This window comes from Panulirus ornatus, chromosome 10 (genome assembly GCF_036320965.1).
Source record: "Panulirus ornatus isolate Po-2019 chromosome 10, ASM3632096v1, whole genome shotgun sequence".
Lineage (NCBI taxonomy): Eukaryota > Metazoa > Arthropoda > Malacostraca > Decapoda > Palinuridae > Panulirus > Panulirus ornatus.
Genome location: NC_092233.1, coordinates 35,235,733 through 35,253,631, shown reverse-complemented (window position 1 = coordinate 35,253,631; position 17,899 = coordinate 35,235,733). Strand labels below are relative to the sequence as shown.

The 17,899-nt window shown below is 43.0% G+C and overlaps 1 protein-coding gene across 4 annotated transcripts in view; it reads right to left on the bottom strand.

Annotated features, from left to right (window-relative positions):
* LOC139750902 (uncharacterized) overlaps positions 1–17,899 on the bottom strand; it is a 465,731-nt gene that overhangs the window by 251,297 nt on the left and 196,535 nt on the right. The window lies entirely within an intron of this gene.

Sequence of the window (17,899 nt, the reverse complement as noted above, 5' to 3'; positions counted from 1 at the left end):
AACCTTACCAACCAGTCAAGAACACAGTCACCCCCCTTTTTCAATAAATTCCACTGCAATACCATCCAAACCTGCTGCCTTGCTGGCTTTCATCTTCTGCAAAGCTCTTACTACCTCTTCTCTGTTTACCAAATCATTCTCCCTAACCCTCTCACTTTGCACACCACCTCGACCAAAACACCCTATATCTGCCACTCTACCATCAAACACATTCAACAAACCTTCAAAGTACTTATTCCATCTCCTACTCACATCATCACTACGTGTTATCACCTCCCCATTAGCCCCCTTAACTAAAGTTCTCATTTGTTCCCTTGTCTTACGCACTTTCTTTACCTCCATCCAAAACATCTTTTTATTCTCCCTTAAATTCAATGATACTCTCTCACCCCAACTCTCATTTGCCCTCTTTTTCACCTTTTCCACCTTTCTCTTGACCTCATGCATCTTTCTTTTATACATCTCCCACTCATTTGCATTATTTCCCTGCAAAAATCGTCCAAATGCCTCTCTCTTCTCTTTCACTAATAATCTTACTTCTTCATTCCACCACTCACTACTCTTTCTAATCTGACCACCTCCCACGCTTCTCATTCCACAAGCATCTTTTGTGTAAGCAATCACTGCTTCCCTAAATACATTCCATTCCTCCACCACTCGCCTTATCTCCTTTGTTCTCACCTTTTTCCATTCATTACTCAGTCTCTCCTGGTACTACCTCACACAAGTCTACTTCCCAAGCTCACTTACTCTCACCACTCTCTTCACCCCAACATTCTTCTTTTCTGAAAACCTCTACAAATCTTCACCTTCGCCTCCACAAGATAATGATCAGACTTCCCTCCATTTGCACCTCTCAGCACATTAACATCCAAAAGTCTCTCTTTTGCACACCTATCAATTAACACATAATCCAATAATGCTCTCTATACTTATGTATATCTCTCTTTTTAAAGCAAGTATTCCCAATCACCAGTCCTTTTTCAGCATATCAGCACATAAATCTACTAGCACTTCACCACTTCCATTTACAACACTGAACACCCCATTTATACCAATTATTCCCTCAACTGCCACATTCATCACCTTTGCATTCAAATCAGCCATCACTATAACCCAGTCTCGTGCATCAAAACCACTAACACACTCACTCAGCTGCTCCCAAAACACTTGCCTCTCATGATCTTTCTTCTCATGCCCAGGTGCATATGCACCAATAATCACCCATTTTAGTTTTATCCACATCAATCTAGAGTTTACTTTCTTACAATCTATCACATACTCCCACCACTCATGTTTCAGTAGTGCTACTCCTTCCCTTGCTCTCGTCTTCTCACTAACCCCTGACTTTAATCCCGAGATATTCCCAAATCAATCTTCCCCTTTACCCTTAAGCTTCGTTTCACTCAGAGCCAAAACATCCATGTTCCTTTCCTTAATCATACTACATATCTCTCCTTTTTTTCTCATCTTAGTTACATCCATACATATTTAGACACCCCAGTCTGAGCCTTTGAGGAGGATGAGCACACACCGCGTAACTTCTAATTCTGTTCCCCCTTTTACAAAGTTAAAGTAGAAGGAGGCAAGGGTTCTAGCCCCCGGCTATATATATATATATTTTTTTTTTTTTTTTTTCATACTATTCGCCATTTCCCGCATTAGCGAGGTAGCGTTAAGAACAGAGGACTGGGCCTTTGAGGGAATATCCTCATATGGCCCCCTTCTCTGTTCCTTCTTTTGGAAAATTTAAAAAAAAATGAGAGGGGAGGATTTCCAGCCCCCCGCTCCCTTCCCTTTTAGTCGCCTTCTACGACATGCAGGGAATACATGGGAAGTATTCTTTCTCCCCTATATATATTTATCTATTTATTCACTTTGCCCCGCCACCGTCTCCCGCGCCAGCGAGGTAGTGCAAGGAAACAGACGAAAGAATGGCCCAACCCACCCACATACACATGTATATACATACACGTCCACACACACCAACATATACATACCTATACATCTCAACGTATACATATATATACACACACAGACATATACATATATACCCATGTACATAATTCATACTGTCTGCCTTTATTCATTCCCATCGCCATCCCGCCACACATGGAATAACAACATCCTTCCCCCTCATGTGTGTGAGGTAGTGCTAGGAAAAGACAACAAAGGCCCTATTCGTTCACACTCAGTCTCTAGCTGTCATGTAATAATGCACCGAAACCACAGCTCCCTTTCCACATCCAGGGCCCACAGAACTTTCCATGGTTTACCCCAAATGCTTCACATGCCCTGGTTCAATCCATTGACACCATGTCGACCCCAGTATACCACATCGTTCCAATTCACTCTATTCCTTGCACGCCTTTCACCCTCCTGCATGTTCAGGCCCCGATCACTCAAAATCTTTTTCACTCCATCTTTCCCCCTCCAATTTGGTCTCCCACTTCTCCTCGTTCCCTCCATCTTTGACACGTACATCCTCTTTGTTAATCCTCCTTACTCATCCTCACGAGTCCAAATCATTTCAACAAAGCCACTTCTGCTCTCTCAACCACTCTTTTTATTACCACACATATCTTTTACCCTTTCATTACTTAGTCAATCAAACCACATATATTTTATTTCATATATATTTGTCATTTCCCATATTAGTGAGGTAGTGTTAAGAACATGAGGATAGAGGACAAAGAGGATATATGCATCTGATGCATCTGATGCATATATATATATATATATATATATATATATATATATATATATATATTTTTTTTTTTTTTTTTGCTTTGTCGCTGTCTCCCGCATTTGCGAGGTAGCGCAAGGAAACAGACGAAAGAAATGGCCCAACCCACCCCCATACACATATATATACATACGTCCACACACGCAAATATACATACCTACACAGCTTTCCATGGTTTACCCCAGACGCTTCATATGCCTTGATTCAATCCACTGACAGCACGTCAACCCCGGTATACCACATCGCTCCAATTCACTCTATTCCTTGCCCTCCTTTCACCCTCCTGCATGTTCAGGCCCTGATCACACAAAATCTTTTTCACTCCATCTTTCCACCTCCAATTTGGTCTCCCTCTTCTCCTCGTTCCCTCCACCTCCGACACATATATCCTCTTGGTCAATCTTTCCTCACTCATTCTCTCCATGTGCCCAAACCATTTCAAAACACCCTCTTCTGCTCTCTCAACCACGCTCTTTTTATTTCCACACATCTCTCTTACCCTTACGTTACTTACTCGATCAAACCACCTCACACCACACATTGTCCTCAAACATCTCATTTCCAGCACATCCATCCTCCTGCGCACAACTCTATCTATAGCCCACGCCTTGCAACCATACAACATTGTTGGAACCACTATTCCTTCAAACATACCCATTTTTGCTTTTCGAGATAATGTTCTCGACTTCCACACATTCTTCAAGGCTCCCAGAATTTTCGCCCCCTCCCCCACCCTATGATCCACTTCCGCTTCCATGGTTCCATCCGCTGCCAGATCCACTCCCAGATATCTAAAACACTTCACTTCCTCCAGATTTTCTCCATTCAAACTCACCTCCCAATTGACTTGACCCTCAACCCTACTGTACCTAATAACCTTGCTCTTATTCACATTTACTCTTAACTTTCTTCTTTCACACACTTTACCAAACTCAGTCACCAGCTTTTGCAGTTTCTCACATGAATCAGCCACCAGCGCTGTATCATCAGCGAACAACAACTGACTCACTTCCCAAGCTCTCTCATCCCCAACAGACTTCATACTTGCCCCTCTTTCCAAAACTCTTGCATTCACCTCACTAACAACCCCATCCATAAACAAATTAAACAACCATGGAGACATCACACACCCCTGCCGCAAACCTACATTCACTGAGAACCAATCACTTTCCTCTCTTCCTACACGTACACATGCCTTACATCCTCGATAAAAACTTTTCACTGCTTCTAACAACTTGCCTCCCACACCATATATTCTTAATACCTTCCACAGAGCATCTCTATCAACTCTATCATATGCCTTCTCCAGATCCATAAATGCTACATACAAATCCATTTGCTTTTCTAAGTATTTCTCACATACATTCTTCAAAGCAAACTCCTGATCCACACATCCTCTACCACTTCTGAAACCACACTGCTCTTCCCCAATCTGATGCTCTGTACCCTCTCAATCAATATCCTCCCATATAATTTAACAGGAATACTCAACAAACTTATACCTCTGTAATTTGAGCACTCACTCTTATCCCCTTTGCCTTTGTACAATGGCACTATGCACGCATTCCGCCAATCCTCAGGCACCTCACCATGAGTCATACGTACATTAAATAACCTTACCAACCAGTCAACAATACAGTCACCCCTTTTTCAATAAATTCCACTGCAATACCATCCAAAACTGCTGCCTTGCCGGCTTTCATCTTCCGCAAAGCTTTTACTACCTCTTCTCTGTTTACCAAATCATTTTCCCTAACCCTCTCACTTTGCACACCACCTCGACCAAAACACCCTATATCTGTCACTCTATCATCAAACACATTCAACAAACCTTCAAAATACTCACTCCATCTCCTTCTCACATCACCACTACTTGTTATCTCCTCCCCATTTGCGCCCTTCACTGAAGTTCCCATTTGCTCCCTTGTCTTACGCACTTTATTTACCTCCTTCCAGAACATCTTTTTTATTCATTTATATCTATTATACTTTGTCGCTGTCTCCCGCGTTTGCGAGGTAGCGCAAGGAAACAGACGAAAGAAATGGCCCAACCCCCCCCCCATACACATGTATATACATACGTCCACACACGCAAATATACATACCTACACAGCTTTCCATGGTTTACCCCAGATGCTTCACATGCCCTGCTTCAATCCACTGACAGCACGTCAACCCCGGTATACCCGGTATACCGAATCGCTCCAATTCACTCTATTCCTTGCCCTCCTTTCACCCTCCTGCATGTTCAGGCCCCGATCACACAAAATCTTTTTCACTCCATCTTTCCACCTCCAATTTGGTCTCCCTCTTCTCCTTGTTCCCTCCACCTCCGACACATATATCCTCTTGGTCAATCTTTCCTCACTCATCCTCTCCATGTGCCCAAACCACTTCAAAACACCCTCTTCTGCTCTCTCAACCACGCTCTTTTTATTTCCACACATCTCTCTTACCCTTACGTTACTCACTCGATCAAACCACCTCACACCACACATTGTCCTCAAACATCTCATTTCCAGCACATCCATCCTCCTGCGCACAACTCTATCCATAGCCCATGCCTCGAAACCATACAACATTGTTGGAACCACTATTCCTTCAAACATACCCATTTTTGCTTTCCGAGATAATGTTCTCGACTTCCACACATTCTTCAAGGCCCCCAGGATTTTCGCCCCCTCCCCCACCCTATGATCCACTTCCGCTTCCATGGTTCCATCCGCTGCCAGATCCACTCCCAGATATCTAAAACACTTCACTTCCTCCAGTTTTTCTCCATTCAAACTCACCTCCCAATTGACTTGACCCTCAACCCTACTGTACCTAATAACCTTGCTCTTATTCACATTTACTCTTAACTTTCTTCTTCCACAAACTTTTCCAAACTCAGTCACCAGCTTCTGCAGTTTCTCACATGAATCAGCCACCAGCGCTGTATCATCAGCGAACAACAACTGACTCACTTCCCAAGCTCTCTCATCCCCAACAGACTTCATACTTGCCCCTCTTTCCAAAACTCTTGCATTCACCTCCCTAACAACCCCATCCATAAACAAATTAAACAACCATGGAGACATCACACACCCCTGCCGCAAACCTACATTCACTGAGAACCAATAACTTTCCTCTATTCCTACACGTACACATGCCTTACATCCTCGATAAAAACTTTTCACTGCTTCTAACAACTTTCCTCCCACACCATATATTCTTAATACCTTCCACAGAGCATCTCTATCAACTCTATCATATGCCTTCTCCAGATCCAGAAATGCTACATACAAATCCATTTGCTTTTCTAAGTATTTCTCACATACATTCTTCAAAGCAAACACCTGATCCACACATCCTCTACCACTTCTGAAACCAGACTGCTCTTCCCCAATCTGATGCTCTGTACATGCCTTCACCCTCTCAATCAGTACCCTCCCGTATAATTTACCAGGAATACTCCCGTCACCACTAGAGGGGACGGGAGCGGGAGGCCAGAAATCCTCCCCTCCTTGTATTAACTTTCTAAAATGGGAAACAGAAGAAGGAGTCACGCGGGGAGTGCTCATCCTCTTCGAAGGCTCAGAGTGGGGTGCCTAAATGTGTGTGGATGTAACCAAGATGTGAAAAAAGGAGAGATAGGTAGTATGTTTGAGGAAAGGAACCTGGATGTTTTGGCTCTGAGTGAAACGAAGCTCAAGGGTAAAGGGGAAGAGCGGTTTGGGAATGTCTGGGGAGTAAAGTCAGGGGTGAGTGAGAGGACAAGAGCAAGGGAAGGAGTAGCAATACTCCTGAAACAGGAGTTGTGGGAGTATGTGATAGAGTGTAAGAAAGTAAATTCTCGATTAATATGGGTAAAACTGAAAGTTGATGGAGAGAGGTGGGTGATTATTGGTGCATATGCACCTGGGCATGAGAAGAAAGATCAAGAGAGGCAAGTGTTTTGGGAGCAGCTGAATGAGTGTGTTAGTGGTTTTGATGCACGAGACCGGGTCATAGTGATGGGTGATTTGAATGCAAAGGTGAGTAATGTGGCAGTTGAGGGAATAATTGGTATACATGGGGTGTTCAGTGTTGTAAATGGAAATGGTGAAGAGCTTGTAGATTTATGTGCTGAAAAAGGACTGATGATTGGGAATACCTGGTTTAAAAAGCGAGATATACATAAGTATACTTATGTAAGTAGGAGAGATGGCCAGAGAGCGTTATTGGATTACGTGTTAATTGACAGGCGTGCGAAAGAGAGACTTTTGGATGTTAATGTGCTGAGAGGTGCAACTGGAGGGATGTCTGATCATTATCTTGTGGAGGCTAAGGTGAAGATTTGTATGGGTTTTCAGAAAAGAAGAGTGAATGTTGGGGTGAAGAGGGTGGTGAGAGTAAGTGAGCTTGAGAAGGAGACCTGTGTGAGGAAGTACCAGGAGAGACTGAGTACAGAATGGAAAAAGGTGAGAACAATGGAAGTAAGGGGAGTGGGGGAGGAATGGGATGTATTTAGGGAATCAGTGATGGATTGTGCAAAAGATGCTTGTGGCATGAGAAGAGTGGGAGGTGGGTTGATTAGAAAGGGTAGTGAGTGGTGGGATGAAGAAGTAAGAGTATTAGTGAAAGAGAAGAGAGAGGCATTTGGACGATTTTTGCAGGGAAAAAATGCAATTGAGTGGGAGATGTATAAAAGAAAGAGACAGGAGGTCAAGAGAAAGGTGCAAGAGGTGAAAAAAAGGGCAAATGAGAGTTGGGGTGAGAGAGTATCATTAAATTTTAGGGAGAATAAAAAGATGTTCTGGAAGGAGGTAAATAAAGTGCGTAAGACAAGGGAGCAAATGGGAACTTCAGTGAAGGGCGCAAATGGGGAGGTGATAACAAGTAGTGGTGATGTGAGAAGGAGATGGAGTGATTATTTTGATGGTTTGTTGAATGTGTTTGATGATAGAGTGGCAGATATAGGGTGTTTTGGTCGAGGTGGTGTGCAAAGTGAGAGGGTTAGGGAAAATGATTTGGTAAACAGAGAAGAGGTAGTGAAAGCTTTGCGGAAGATGAAAGCCGGCAAGGCAGCAGTTTTGGATGGTATTGCAGTGGAATCTACCAAAAAAGGGGGTGACTGTATTGTTGACTGGTTGGTAAGGTTATTTAATGTATGTATGACTCATGGTGAGGTGCCTGAGGATTGGCAGAATGCGTGCATAGTGCCATTGTACAAAGGCAAAGGGGATAAGAGTGAGTGCTCAAATTACAGAGGTATAAGTTTGTTGAGTATTCCTGGGAAATTATATGGGAGGGTATTGATTGAGAGGGTGAAGGCATGTAAAGAGCATCAGATTGGGGAAGAGCAGTGTGGTTTCAGAAGTGGTAGAGGATGTGTGGATCAGGTGTTTGCTTTGAAGAATGTATGTGAGAAATACTTAGAAAAGCAAATGGATTTGTATGTAGCATTTATGGATCTGGAGAAGGCATATGATAGAGTTGATAGAGATGCTCTGTGGAAGGTATTAAGAATATATGGTGTGGGAGGAAAGTTGTTAGAAGCAGTGAAAAGTTTTTATCGAGGATGTAAGGCATGTGTACGTGTAGGAAGAGAGGAAAGTGATTGGTTCTCAGTGAATGTAGGTTTGCGGCAGGGGTGTGTGATGTCTCCATGGTTGTTTAATTTGTTTATGGATGGGGTTGTTAGGGAGGTAAATGCAAGAGTTTTGGAAAGAGGGGCAAGTATGAAGTCTGTTGGGGATGAGAGAGCTTGGGAAGTGAGTCAGTTGTTGTTCGCTGATGATACAGCGCTGGTGGCTGATTCATGTGAGAAACTGTAGAAGCTGGTGACTGAGTTTGGAAAAGTGTGTGGAAGAAGAAAGTTAAGAGTAAATGTGAATAAGAGAAAGGTTATTAGGTACAGTAGGGTTGAGGGTCAAGTCAATTGGGAGGTGAGTTTGAATGGAGAAAAACTGGAGGAAGTGAAGTGTTTTAGATATCTGGGAGTGGATCTGGCAGCGGATGGAACCATGGAAGTGGAAGTGGATCATAGGGTGGGGGAGGGGGCGAAAATCCTGGGGGCCTTGAAGAATGTGTGGAAGTCGAGAACATTATCTCGGAAAGCAAAAATGGGTATGTTTGAAGGAATAGTGGTTCCAACAATGTTGTATGGTTGCGAGGCGTGGGCTATGGATAGAGTTGTGCGCAGGAGGATGGATGTGCTGGAAATGAGATGTTTGAGGACAATGTGTGGTGTGAGGTGGTTTGATCGAGTGAGTAACGTAAGGGTAAGAGAGATGTGTGGAAATAAAAAGAACGTGGTTGAGAGAGCAGAAGAGGGTGTTTTGAAGTGGTTTGGGCACATGGAGAGGATGAGTGAGGAAAGATTGACCAAGAGGATATATGTGTCGGAGGTGGAGGGAACAAGGAGAAGAGGGAGACCAAATTGGAGGTGGAAAGATGGAGTGAAAAAGATTTTGTGCGATCGGGGCCTGAACATGCAGGAGGGTGAAAGGAGGGCAAGGAATAGAGTGAATTGGAGTGATGTGGTATACCGGGGTTGACGTGCTGTTAGCGGATTGAAGCAAGGCATATGAAGCGTCTGGGGTAAACCATGGAAAGCTGTGTAGGTATGTATATTTGCGTGTGTGGACGTATGTATATACATGTGTATGGGGGGGGGGGTTGGGCCATTTCTTTTGTCTGTTTCCTTGCGCTACCTCGCAAACGCGGGAGACAGCGACAAAGTATAATAAATAATAATATATATATATATATATATATATATATATATATATATATATATATATATATATATATATATATTTTTTTTTTTTTTGCTTTGTCGCTGTCTCCCGCGTTTGCGAGGTAGCGCAAGGAAACAGACGAAAGAAATGGCCCAACCCCCCCCATACACATGCCTTGATTCAACCCACTAACAGCACGTCAACCCCGCTATACCACATCCCTCCAATTCACTCTATTCTTTGCCCTCCTTTCACCCTCCTGCATGTTCAGGCCCCGATCACACAAAATCTTTTTCACTCCATCTTTCCACCTCCAATTTGGTCTCCCTCTTCTCCTCGTTCCCTCCACCTCCGACACATATATCCTCTTGGTCAATCTTTCCTCACTCATTCTATCCATGTGCCCAAACCATTTCAAAACACCCTCTTCTGCTCTCTCAACCACGCTCTTTTTATTTCCACACATCTCTCTTACCCTTACATTACTTACTCGATCAAACCACCTCACACCACACATTGTCCTCAAACATCTCATTTCCAGCACATCCATCCTCCTGCGCACAACTCTATCCATAGTCCACGCCTCGCAACCATACAACATTGTTGGAACCACTATTCCTTCAAACATACCCATTTTTGCTTTCCGAGATAATGTTCTCGACTTCCACACATTTTTCAAGGCTCCCAGAATTTTTGCCCCCTCCCCAACCCTATGATCCACTTCCGCTTCCATGGTTCCATCCGCTGCCAGATCCACTCCCAGATATCTAAAACACTTCACTTCCTCCAGTTTTTCTCCATTCAAACTCACCTCCCATTTTAATTGACCCTCAACCCTACTGTACCTAATAACCTTGCTCTTATTCATTTTTACTCTTAACATTCTTCTTTCACACACTTTACCAAACTCAGTCACCAGCTTCTGCAGTTTCTCACATGAATCAGCCACCAGCGCTGTATCATCAGCGAACAACAACTGACTCACTTCCCAAGCTCTCTCATCCACAACAGACTTCATACTTGCCCCTCTTTCCAAAACTCTTGCATTCACCTCCCTAACAACCCCATCCATAAACAAATTAAACAACCATGGAGACATCACACACCCCTGCCGCAAACCTACATTCACTGAGAACCAATCACTTTCCTCTCTTCCTACATGTACACATGCCTTACATCCTCGATAAAAACTTTTCACTGCTTCTAACAACTTGCCTCCCACACCATATATTCTTAATACCTTCCACAGAGCATCTCTATCAACTCTATCATATGCCTTCTCCAGATCCATAAATGCTACATACAAATCCATTTGCTTTTCTAAGTATTTCTCACATACATTCTTCAAAGGAAACACCTGATCCACACATCCTCTACCACTTCTGAAACCACACTGCTCTTCCCCAATCTCATGCTCTGTACATGCCTTCACCCTCTCAATCAATACCCTCCCATATAATTTGCCAGGAATACTCAACAAACTTATACCTCTGTAATTTGAGCACTCACTTTTATCCCCTTTGCCTTCGTACAATGGCACTATGCACGCATTCCGCCAATCCTCAGGCACCTCACCATGAGTCATACATACATTACATAACCTTACCAACCAGTCAACAATACAGTCACCCCCTTTTTTAATAAATTCCACTGCAATACCATCCAAACCTGCTGCCTTGCCGGCTTTCATCTTCCGCAACGCTTTTACTACCTCTTCTCTGTTTACCAACTCATTTTCCCTAACCCTCGCACTTTGCACACCACCTCGACCAAAACACCCTATATCTGCCACTCTATCATCAAACACATTCAAGAAACCTTCAAAATACTCACTCCATCTCCTTCTCACATCACCACTACTTGTTATCACCTCCCCATTAGCGCCCTTCAATGAAGTTCCCATTTGCTCCCTTGTCTTACGCACTTTATTTACCTCCTTCCAGAACATCTTTTCATTCTCCTTAAAATTTAATGATACTCTCTCACCCCAACTCTCATTTGCCCTCTTTTTCACCTCTTGCACCTTTCTCTTGACCTCCTGTCTCTTTCTTTTATACATCTCCCACTCAATTGCATTTTTTCCCTGCAAAAATCGTCAAATGCCTCTCTCTTCTGTTTCACTAATACTCTTACTTCTTCATCCCACCACTCACTACCCTTTCTAATCAACCCACCTCCCACGTTTCTCATGCCACAAGCATCTTTTGCGCAATCCATCACTGATTCCCTAAATACATCCCATTCCTCCCCCACTCCCCTTACTTCCATTGTTCTCACCTTTTTCCATTCTGTACTCAGTCTCTCCTGGTACTTCCTCACACAAGTCTCCTTCCCAAGCTCACTTACTCTCACCACCCTCTTCACCCCAACATTCACTTTTCTTTTCTGAAAACCCATACAAATCTTCACCTTAGCCTCCACAAGATAATGATCAGACATCCCTCCAGTTGCACCTCTCAGCACATTAACATCCAAAAGTCTCTCTTTCGCGCGCCTGTCAATTAACACGTAATCCAATAACGCTCTCTGGCCATCTCTCCTACTTACATACGTATACTTATGTATATCTCGCTTTTTAAACCAGGTATTCCCAATCACCAGTCCTTTTTCAGCACATAAATCTACAAGCTCTTCACCATTTCCATTTACAACACTGAACACCCCATGTATACCAATTATTCCCTCAACTGCCACATTACTCACCTTTGCATTCAAATCACCAATCACTATAACCCGGTCTCGTGCATTAAAACCACTAACACACTCATTCAGCTGCTCCCAAAACATTTGCCTCTCATGATCTTTCTTCTCATGCCCAGGTGCATATGCACCAATAATCACCCATCTCTCTCCATCAACTTTCAGTTTTACCCATATTAATCGAGAATTTACTTTCTTACATTCTATCACATACTCCCACAACTCCTGTTTCAGGAGTAGTGCTACTCCTTCCCTTGCTCTTGTCCTCTCACTAACCCCTGACTTTACTCCCAAGACATTCCCGAACCACTCTTCCCCTTTACCCTTGAGCTTCGTTTCACTCAGAGTCAAAACATCCAGGTTCCTTTCCTCAAACATACTACCTATGTCTCCTTTTTTCACATCTTGGTTACATCCACACACATTTAGACACCCCAATGTGAGTCTACGAGGAGTATTAGCACTCCCCGCGTGACTCCGTCTGTTTCCCATTTTTAGAAAGTTAAAATACAGGGAGGGGAGGATTTCTGGCCCCCCACTCCCGTCCCCTCTAGTCGCCTTCTACGACACGTGAGGAATGCGTGGGAAGTATTCTTTCACCCCTATCCCAAGGGATAATATATATATATATATATATATATATATATATATATATATATATATATATATACACATATATTTTTTTTTTTTTTTTTTTGCTTTGTCGCTGTCTCCCGCATTTGCGAGGTAGCGCAAGGAAACAGACGAAAGAAATGGCCCAACCCACCCCCATACACATGTATATACATACGTCCACACACGCAAATATACATACCTACACAGCTTTCCATGGTTTACCCCAGACGCTTCACATGACTTGATTCAATCCACTGACAGCACGTCAACCCCGGTATACCACATCGCTCCAATTCACTCTATTCCTTGCCCTCCTTTCACCCTCCTGCATGTTCAGGCCCCGATCACACAAAATCTTTTTCACTCCATCTTTCCACCTCCAATTTGGTCTCCCTCTTCTCCTCGTTCCCTCCACCTCCGACGCATATATCCTCTTGGTCAATCTTTCCTCACTCATTCTCTCCATGTGCCCAAACCATTTCAAAACACCCTCTTCTGCTCTCTCAACCACGCTCTTTTTATTTCCACACATCTCTCTTACCCTTACGTTACTTACTCGATCAAACCACCTCACACCACACATTGTCCTCAAACATCTCATTCCCAGCACATCCATCCTCCTGCGCACCACTCTATCCATAGCCCACGCCTCGCAACCATACAACATTGTTGGAACCACTATTCCTTCAAACATACCCATTTTTGCTTTCCGAGATAATGTTCTCGACTTCCACACATTCTTCAAGGCTCCCAGAATTTTCGCCCCCTCCCCCACCCTATGATCCACTTCCGCTTCCATGGTTCCATCCGCTGCCAGATCCACTCCCAGATATCTAAAACACTTCACTTCCTCCAGTTTTTCTCCATTCAAACTCACCTCCCAATTGACTTGACCCTCAACCCTACTGTACCTAATAACCTTGGTCTTATTCACATTTACTCTTAACTTTCTTCTTTCACACACTTTACCAAACTCAGTCACCAGCTTCTGCAGTTTCTCACATGAATCAGCCACCAGCGCTGTATCATCAGCGAACAACAACTGACTCACTTCCCAAGCTCTCTCATCCCCAACAGACTTCATACTAGCCCCTCTTTCCAAAACTCTTGCATTCACCTCCCTAACAACCCCATCCATAAACAAATTAAACAACCATGGAGACATCACACACCCCTGCCGCAAACCTACATTCACTGAGAACCAATCACTTTCCTCTCTTCCTACACGTACACATGCCTTACATCCTCGATAAAAACTTTTCACTGCTCCTAACATCTTGCCTCCCACACCATATATTCTTAATACCTTCCACAGAGCATCTCTATCAACTCTATCATATGCCTTCTCCAGATCCATAAATGCTACATACAAATCCATTTGCTTTTCTAAGTATTTCTCACATACATTCTTCAAAGCAAACACCTGATCCACACATCCTCTACCACTTCTGAAACCACACTACTCTTCCCCAATCTGATGCTCTGTACATGCCTTCACCCTCTCAATCAATATCCTCCCATATATATATATATATATATATATATATATATATATATATATATATATATATATATATATATATATAAAAATAATAAAAATATATATATATATATTTTCCCTGGGGATAGGGGATTAAGAATACTTCCCACGTATTCCCTGCGTGTCGTAGAAGGCGACTAAAAGGGGAGGGAGCGGGGGGCTGGAAATCCTCCCCTCTCATTTTTTTTTTAATTTTCCAAAAGAAGGAACAGAGGGGGCCAGGTGAGGATATTCCAAAAAAGGCCCAGTCCTCTGTTCCTAATGCTACCTCGCTAACGCGGGAAATGGCGAATAGTTTGAAAGAAATATATATATATATATATATATATATATATATATATATATATATATATATATATATATACACACACATATATATATATACACACATATACTCACATACACATTCATGTGAGAAACTGCAGAAGCTGGTGACTGAGTTTGGTAAAGTGTGTGAAAGAAGAAAGTTAAGAGTAAATGTGAATAAAAGCAAGGTTATTAGGTACAGTAGGGTTGAGGGTCAATTAAAATGGGAGATGAGTTTGAATGGAGAAAAACTGGAGGAAGTGAAGTGTTTTAGATATCTGGGAGTGGATCTGGCAGCGGATGGAACCATGGAAGCGGAAGTGGATCATAGGGTGGGGGAGGAGGCGAAAATTCTGGGAGCCTTGAAGAATGTGTGGAAGTCGAGAACATTATCTCGGAAAGCAAAAATGGGTATGTTTGAAGGAATAGTGGTTCCAACAATGTTGTATGGTTGCGAGGCGTGGGCTATGGATAGAGTGGTGCGCAGGAGGATGGATGTGCTGGAAATGAGATGTTTGAGGACAATGTGTGGTGTGAGGTGGTTTGATCGAGTAAGTAACGTAAGGGTAAGAGAGATGTGTGGAAATAAAAAGAGCGTGGTTGAGAGAGCAGAAGAGGGTATTTTGAAATGGGTTGGGCACATGGAGAGAATGAGTGAGGAAAGATTGACCAAGAGGATATATGTGTCGGAGGTGGAGGGAACGAGGAGAAGAGGGAGACCAAATTGGAGGTGGAAAGATGGAGTGAAAAAGATTTTGTGTGATCAGGGCCTGAACATGCAGGAGGGTGAAAGGAGGGCAAGGAATAGAGTGAATTGGACCGATGTGGTATACCGGGGTTGACGTGCTGTCAGTGGATTGAATCAAGGCATGTGAAGCGTCTGGGGTAAACCATGGAAAGCTGTGTAGGTATGTATATTTGTGTGTGTGGACGTATGTATATACATGTGTATGGGGGTGGGTTGGGCCATTTCTTTCGTCTGTTTCCTTGCGCTACCTCGCAAACGCGGGAGACAGCGACAAAGTATAATAAAAAAAAAAAAATAATAATATATATATATATATATATATATGTATATATATATGAGTGGGAGAAGTATAAAAGAAAGAGACAGGAGGTCAAGAGAAAGGTGCAAGAGGTGAAAAAAAGGGCAAATGAGAGTTGGGGTGAGAGACTATCAGTAAATTTTAGGGAGAATAAAAAGATGTTCTGGAAGGAGGTAAATAGGGTGCGTAAGACAAGGGAGCAAATGGGAACTTCAGTGAAGGGCGTAAATGGGTAGTGGTGATGTGAGAAGGAGATGGAATGAGTATTTTGAAGGTTTGTTGAATGTGTCTGATGACAAAGTGGCAGATATAGGGTGTTTGGGTCGAGGTGGTGTGCAAAGTGAGAGGGTTAGGGAAAATGATTTGGTAAACAGAGAAGAGGTAGTAAAAGCTTTGCGGAAGATGAAAGCCGGCAAGGCAGCAGTTTTGGATGGTATTGCAGTGGAATTTATTAAAAAAGGGGGTGACTGTATTGTTGACTGGTTGGTAAGGTTATTTAATGTATGTATGACTCATGGTGAGGTGCCTGAGGATTGGCGGAATGCGTGCATAGTGCCATTGTACAAAGGCAAAGGGGATAAGAGTGAGTGCTCAAATTACAGAGGTATAAGTTTGTTGAGTATTCCTGGTAAATTATATGGGAGGGTACTGATTGAGAGGGTGAAGGCATGTACAGAGCATCAGATTGGGGAAGAGCAGTGTGGTTTCAGAAGTGGTAGAGGATGTGTGGATCAGGTGTTTGCTTTGAAGAATGTATGTGAGAAATACTTAGAAAAGCAAATGGATTTGTATGTAGCATTTATGGATCTGGAGAAGGCATATAATAGAGATGCTCTGTGGAAGGTATTAAGAATATATGGTGTGGGAGGCAAGTTGTTGGAAGCAGTGAAAAGTTTTTATCGAGGATGTAAGGCATGTGTACGTGTAGGAAGAGAGGAAAGTGATTGGTTCTCAGTGAATGTAGGTTTGCGGCAGGGGTGTGTGATGTCTCCATGGTTGTTTAATTTGTTTATGGATGGGGTTGTTAGGGAGGTAAATGCAAGAGTTTTGGAAGGAGGGGCAAGTATGAAGTCTGTTGGGGATGAGAGAGCTTGGGAAGTGAGTCAGTTGTTGTTCGCTGATGATACAGCGCTGGTGGCGGATTCATGTGAGAAACTGCAGAAGCTGGTGACGGAGTTTGGTAAAGTGTGTGGAAGAAGAAAGTTAAGAGTAAATGTGAATAAGAGCAAGGTTATTAGGTACAGTAGGGTTGAGGGTCAAGTCAATTGGGAGGTGAGTTTGAATGGAGAAAAACTGGAGGAAGTGAAGTGTTTTAGATATCTGGGAGTGGATCTGTCAGCGGATGGAACCATGGAAGCGGAAGTGGATCATAGGGTGGGGGAGGGGGCGAAAATTCTGGGAGCCTTGAAAAATGTGTGGAAGTCGAGAACATTATCTCGGAAAGCAAAAATGGGTATGTTTGAAGGAATAGTGGTTCCAACAATGTTGTATGGTTGCGAGGCGTGAGCTATGGATAGAGTTGTGAGCAGGAGGATGGATGTGCTGGAAATGAGATGCTTGAGGACAATGTGTTGTGTGAGGTGGTTAGATCGAGTAAGTAACGTAAGGGTAAGAGAGATGTGTGGAAATAAAAAGAGCGTGGTTGAGAGAGCAGAAGAGGGTGTTTTGAAATGGTTTGGGCACATGGAGAGAATGAGTGAGGAAAGATTGACCAAGAGGATATATGTGTCGGAGGTGGAGGGAACGAGGAGAAGAGGGAGACCAAATTGGAGGTGGAAAGATGGAGTGAAAAGGATTTTGTGTGATCGGGGCCTGAACATGCAGGAGGGTGAAAGGAGGGCAAGAAATAGAGCGAATTGGAGTGATGTGGTATACAGGGGTTGACGTGCTGTCAGTGGATTGAACCAAGGCATGTGAAGCGTCCGGGGTAAACCATGGAAAGCTGTGTAGGTATGTATATTTGCGTGTGTGGACGTGTGTATGTACATGTGTATGGGGGGGGGTTGGGCCATTTCTTTCGTCTGTTTCCTTGCGCTACCTCGCAAACGCGGGAGACAGCGACAAAGTATAATAAAAAAAAAAAATAATAATATATATATATATATATATATATATATATATATATACATATGAAAAATGTAAGAAATAATTTAGAAAACTGAAACTTCTAGCTTGAAATGAAATGATTAGATTAGATGTATCTCCACAAAAAAACATATGAAATCAATTCTTAAGGTCCACA